Consider the following 7,184-nt stretch of genomic DNA (forward strand, 5'->3'; position numbering starts at 1 on the left):
AGTTTGTTTTTGAGCATCTCAGCAACACACAAGCCACCACAGTATGACAAACTGATGATTGGTGGGTAGGCATGAAATGAACAGAAATAATAGCTTGTAAAAATAAATATTTCTGCTTTTTTCTTAATGAAAGTTAACATGCTTTTTTACTGAAAATTTACCCAATAGAATGCAGAAATCATTGAGCAATATCATTAATATCACAGGCAAAAAAAAATTGTTACTTAAAGATAATTCAAAAACAGCTACAATAGTACATTGACAGGGATCTGTCAGAGGTTCAAGCCAGATACAGAAAAGGATATGGACCTAGAGACATCATTGGAGATGGATCTTGGCTGCAAGCAGAGAATATAAGATGTTTACCTGTGCCTTATTGATTATGCAGAGGTTTTTGACTTTGTGGATCATGACAAGATATGGGCAACATTGTGGAGAATGAGTATTGCAAAGCACTTAGTTTTCTCATGAGAAACCTGCACATAGACCAAGAGACGGTTCTTCAAAAATAACAAGTGGGCACTGAATAGTTTAAAATTAGGATAGGTGTATGGCAGAATTGTATTCTTTCACTATACTTATTTAAACTGTATGCTAAGCAAATAATCCGAGAAGCTAGATTATATGAACAATGTGTCATCATAACATCCTGGTATTGTTGTTGTTAAATGTCTTTGAGTTGGTTTTGACATGTAGTGACTCTGTGTAGGGTATCTGAGGGGCAGCTGACAACCTTACAGTTCAACCTGATATTGCAGTCCAGTGCGTTATCCCAAAGCACCACAACAATGAGTTAAAAATTGAAGTTGTCAAAGAACTCATTTTGCTTGTATCTACTATCATTGCTCAGTTGATAGTGAAGCTGAGTCATTTTGGTGTTTTTCTTCTTTCTTGTCTTCTTAATGACCTTATTCTGGAGCTCTCTGAAAGTTTCCCCTGCTATTCATATAGTTTCCAGTGGCTGAGCATTCAACAGCAGCCCACCTCACCTTCTTCCTAGTCTGTCTTATACTGGAAACAGCTACAACTGGTCCACATGAATGTATCTCCTGCTATTTAAAATATGGGTGGCATAGCTCCCAGCTTCACAGCAACACACAAACCACCACAGTAAAACAGTTTGATAAATATGTGATGGATATATCTACCGCTCCTCCAAAACCCTATACAAGGTCACTTCTTGATGTGTATTTAACAGCAACAAAAACAAATAAATGTATATATGACTCCTGGTGTGCTGCTGTAGGATCAGTATTGGGCCTTGAATCACAAAGGCAACAATTCAAACCCACCAGCTTTCTCCTTAGAAACCCTATACAGGGTTGCTATGAGTCTGAATCTACTTGACGGAACATCATAAAATATACACATTATATATACACACACATATAAGAAGCTCTGGTAGCATTGTGGTTACCAATTGGACTGCTAATTTCACTCAACAGTTAGGAACTACCAGCTGTTCCGCAGGAGAAAGATGAGGCTTTCTGCTCCCATAAAGATTTACAGCCTCGGAAACTCTATGCAGGATCGCTGTGAGTCAGAACAGACTCCATGGCACATAACAACAAATAGATAGATAGATAGATAGATAGATAGATAGATAGATAGATAGATAGATAGATAGATAGATAGATAGATAGATAGATGAGCTAAAAATTGAAGTTGTCAAAAAACTCATTTTGCTTGGATCCACTATCATTGCTCAGTTGATAGTGAAGCAGCAGTCAAGAAATCAAACAATGCATTACATTAAGCAAATTTGCTGCACAAGACCTCTTTAAAGTGTTCAAGAACAAAGATGTCAGTTTGAGGACTAGGTGTGCCTGAACCAAGACATGGTATTTTCAATAACTTCATATACATGTGAAAGTTGGACAGTAAATAGGAAACACTGTAGAAGAGTTATAGTGTTGGAGAAGAGTATTAAAAGTAGATGGATTATAACAAAATTGAGGGAGTAGTTAATCTTGTAGTCCAGAAACAGGGGATCCTAGGACCATCAAGGGAGTAGAGCACAAACAGAATGCGGGACCTTATCCAGAGAAGCAGCAACACCAGAGACTGAGGCAGAGATGAGAACATGGAGAGAGACAGTAGCTGAGGACTCTAGACTCATGGAAAGAGAAAGACTGAGTGCTGGTGGCCAGGTGACAAGCTTTCAGAATGTGCCATTTGGTTGTTTAAATTATTATTCCTGAATGTTTTTTTGTAGAATTCCCCCCAAAAAAAAGAATTTTTTTAAGAAAACAGAGGGAATAGAAGCAAATACTTTTGAATGATGATGCACAGAGGAGATTGTAATTATTGCAATGAAACCATGGTGTAAAACCAATATTTTTCCATGTAAACTATCACTCACTTCACAATAAAAACTTAAAAAAAAAAAGACGACGAAGAAGAAGTATATGGACTGCTAAAAGAATAAGCAAATCTATGATGGAAGAAGTACAGCCAGGGTGGTGAGACTTTGTTTGTCATTTTTGTACACATTATCCGGAGGGATCAGTCCCTGGAGGACATCATGCTAGCTAATGGGGAGGGTCAGCAAAAAAGAAGATTCCCAATGAGACGGGTTGGCACAGTGGCAACAACAATGGGCTCAAAAGATTGTGGGGATGACATAGGACCTGGGAATGTTTTGTTCTAATGTGTTTAGGGTTACTATAAGTTGGAACCAGCCCAACAGGCCCTAACAACACCACCAACAACAACATGTCAGTCCTGGAGTCACTGGATTGTTCAAAGAGTTAAATGCTAAGCCTTCAGCCAAAAAGTTAAGAATTGGAACCCACCTACAGGGTTGCCATGAGTCAAATGGGCTCAAAGTGACTTTACAATAACAATAGAGGTGCCTTAGAAGACACTGTGGGAGATTTGCTCTTGAAAGGTCACAACCTTGAAAACTCTATGGAGCAGTTCTACTCTGCAAGTATGGGATCTCCTGAGTCAGAATCAATTGGACAGTAACTAACAACAGCAACTTGTTAGTAGTAATAGCTTTAGGATAGGAGATGACAGATTACAGTGGACTACATTGGATACTGAATGGGAGTGGGCAAAAGAAAAAACAAAACAAAAAAACAAGCAACAGCAGCAAAAATATGAATAAGTCAAAGCCCACTTTATTGAAAGCTGTTACTTGTTCATTCAGTCCCTTATTCTGCTTTTTCTTCCCCTACAGCATTTACCCCTTTGGCATACTTTATATTAAACTTCCAAAAAGGGCGATGTATCTTGATCAATTAGAACAATACTTGGTACGTTGTTGTTGTTGCTCTTGTTAAGTGCCATTGAGTCAGTTCCAACTCATAGCAATCCTGTTTAGTGTTTCCAAAGAGTGTCTGGTGGGTTTGAAGCATCGACTTTGTAGTTAGCAGCCCAATGCTTATCCTACAGTGCCATACCAGGACTTTGGTACATTCCTGGTGCTCAATGAAACATCAGTTCCAAGTCACTGGAAGGATTTGCAATTGCACTTGGCCTCACATACCAGAGAAGTCTTTCTGATGGGAGAAGTATCCACCCTTACTCCTTCAAAGATTAAATAGAAAATACTAGGCTGTAGCAGAAAGAGATATTGTTGTTGGTGTTGGGTGCCATCAAATCGGTACCAATTCACAGAGACCCTATGTACAACAGAATGAAACACTGTCTGGTCTTGGGCCAACATCACAACTGTTGCCACACTTGAGCCCATTGATGCTGCCACTTTGCCAATTCATCTCACTGGGGGTCTTCCTCTTTTTCTATGACCCCCCACTTTACCAAACATGATATCCTTCTCCAGTGATTGGTCCCTCCTGACAATATGTCTAAAGTATGAGAGATGAAGTTTGGCCATCTTGTTCTCCAAGGAGCACTCTGGCTGCACTTCTTCCAACACAGATCTCTTGGTTCTTTTGGCAGCCATGGCACGTTCAATATTCTCCTCCAACACCATAATTCAAAAGCATCAATTCTTCTAAGGTCTTTCTTACTCACTGTCCAGCTTTCACATGCATATGAGGTTATTGAAAATACCATGGCTTGGGTCAGGCGCACCTTAGTCCTCAAGCTGACATCTTTGCTCTTCAGCACTTTAAAAAGGTCTTGTGCAGCAGAATTGCCTAATGTGATACGTCATTTGATTTCTTGACTGCTGCTTCCATGAGTATTGACAGTTGATCCAAGAAGAATGAAGTTCTTGATAACTTCGATCTTTTCTTCATTGATAGGAATGTTGCTTATTGGTCCAGTGGTAAGGATTTTTGTTTGCTTTACATTGAGATGCAATCCATACTGAAGGCTGTGCTCTTTGATGTTCATCAGTAAATATTTTAAGTACTCTTCACTTTCAGCAAGCAAGGTTGTATCATCTGCATCTAGCAGGTTGTTAATGATGCTACGTTTTTCTTCATATAACACAGCTTCTTAGATTATTTGCTCAGCATACAGGTTGAATAAGTATGGTGAAAGAATACAACCCTGTTGCATACCTTTCTTCATTTTAAACCATTCAGTGTTTAATCAGAAAGAGATAACTGATCCATAATTATATGGTAAAAATAAATGTGAAGTAGGTTTTAAAATGAGAAAGATGACAGGAATTTCAAGAGCCTTCTCTAATATGTTAAAACCTAGAAAATGTAGCACAAAACTTTGTTTTCTACTTACATGTCAAAATAAACCTATCAGTTGCTGTTCAATCTATTCTGACTCATCGACATCCTACTGGACAGAGTAGAACTGCCCCCATAGGCCTTCCAAAGCTGTAAATCTTTACAGATGCAGATTGCCACATCTCTCTCTCACAAGTAGCTGGTGAGTTTGAAACACTAGCCTTTTGACTAACACTGAGCACCTTTACCATGTGCCACCAGGGATTCTTTTGTTTGAAGTAAAACTGTGTTTCAAAAGCCAAATACTTCTATGCTGACAGGTTAACTAACAGTATTAGTCCTTGTTGGAAGCTTAATGTTTAGGTATTTTTGCAGTTAAATGTTGTCAAGTCCGTTCTCACCCATAGCGACCTTGATTAGGAATCTGAGGAGAAGTTGTGAGTTTGTACAATACTTAGGTATGGCTTCCTTGATTTATTTGCTACTGCACCTCACACCAGGGGCCCAATTATCTCTTTAGTACTCCCTGACATCCCTTGCAGAGCTGAGGGTTCTTAATAGCTCTCAGCCTGCGCCCTTCTCTGCTCCTCCCCAGCCTCCTTTTCCCACTGTCTGGCCTGAAAGTGCCCTTAGTTACAAAGTGCACTTGTCCCATTATTCCTATTGCACTGAGTCTTCTGCACCCAGGCATTACTAGGTTTGTTTAGTTTCGCTTTGCTTGTGTTTGCTTTTTTAAGCAACTAAATAGCTCTGTTCAGAAAGAACTGGGAATCCAGAGCCTCTCTCAACCTCTCTGGAGTCCCGGTGTGACACTATAAGATAAGCACTGCACTATTCACTGAAAGGTCGGTGGTTCAAATTCACCAGCCGCTCCTCAGAAACCGTATACATGGATGCTATGAGTTGAAACCAACTTGACAGCATTTAACAACAGCAATCACCTTTTCTAAGCCACAATCTTCTCTACAGATCTCAACTATGGGTCAGAGCTCTTGCCTTTTGTACCTTAAAGTTTGCTCTGTCACCCAAAGCTAACATAGAATAATGTAGGTGAAAGTGTCTTTTAAACTAATGAGCAGTAGACAGCAGAGACCCAGGGTGAGTCAGTGCTCTGGGGATAACTGGGGAGCTTGTGAGGTGGGTCTCATAATACTCAGGGCTCTTCAGAGACAAATAATATCAATCAATTCAAACTTATATAAGTAAAAAGTAGGAAGTTGGTATTGCATTATTGAGAACAAAGAGTCAAAAGGCAGGTCTCAGAAGGACCAGAAATCAAAGACCCTTGGAAGCACACTCTTTTTTCTATCTGTTGGTACACTTCACTGTATTTATATCTGCAGCCACTCTTTCTTTGCTGTTTATATATACCACATGAAATTTGGTCATATCTACTTCTGAATTTACATGTGCCAATTCTACCAGCCTACTGATCTGGATTCTAATAAGATCATTGCCATCTAATTTGTTACATTGGAGTCAGGTGTCCACTATTGAACTTATCTACCTTGGCCAAGGGTAAAGGTCACATGGCAGAATCACAGCTGCTAGGAACCTACTTCCTATACAAGCATCCAGAGTCCTTTCCAGGGCATAAAGGGGAAATAAAATACACACAAATAACAACAAAAATTTCAGACTAAAGGAAGAGATAATTGAGGCATGTAGTATGAGTTAAAGTCAAGGAGTAAGCATCAAAGGAATTGATGTGAGAGTCTTAGAGTAAAAGAGTTGAAATAAAGAATGTCTGAAAATGAAGCTGTCTCACTAACTTGAAGGATTCCAAAGCTCAGAATATATGTACCTGGTGAGGATGAGGAGAAAATTTTTGCTTGAAGTTTGTGGTTGGACCATGTGAAAATATGACTGATCTCCCTAATACCAAGAGAGGATGACAAGGAGCAGGAATAGCATAAGGAGTGTGGGCAACAGCAGACCAAATAGCCCCAAGGATAATATACAGGAGAGGTTCCCCATGAACCCAAAAATGAAAGAAGACAAAGGTTTTTTCTGCCTCTAAAGTAGAACCAAAGAGACACAGTTTATTGTGATCATTGTCAGTCTATTACTAATCATCATAGGCTGATGTGTTCTAGGACGTGTTAGTAGTAATTACAAAAAAAATGGAATTAATATTTCCAGTTGCATTTCTTTATAATAGTTTACTATCACAAATAAAATCACCATATTTTTTCCTTCAATTTTTTATTGTGTGTTAAGTGAAGGTTTACAGAGAAGATCATCAGTTTTACATTCAAAAAATCGTACACTTTCCTTCATTACATGGCTGTAATCCCCTCCATGTACCAACAGTTAACAGTATTTACCTCTATTCACTTTTACTATTACAACCTCCCTGTGTCTCCCACTACCTTTATATTTCCTCTGCTAACCTCCCTCTTGTTGTATATTGCCTGCCCTGTCACCTGTGTTAGCATGTGTCAACTCTCTGTTGTTGTTGTTGTCAGGTGCCATCGAGTCAGAACCAACTCATAGCAACCCCATGCACAGCAGAACGAAACAATGTCCGATCCTGGGCCAACCTCACTACCGCTGACACACTTGATGCCATCAATGATGCCA

The sequence above is a fragment of the Chrysochloris asiatica genome, unplaced genomic scaffold (genome assembly GCF_000296735.1).
Source record: "Chrysochloris asiatica unplaced genomic scaffold, ChrAsi1.0 scaffold00143, whole genome shotgun sequence".
NCBI classification, from domain to species: domain Eukaryota; kingdom Metazoa; phylum Chordata; class Mammalia; order Afrosoricida; family Chrysochloridae; genus Chrysochloris; species Chrysochloris asiatica.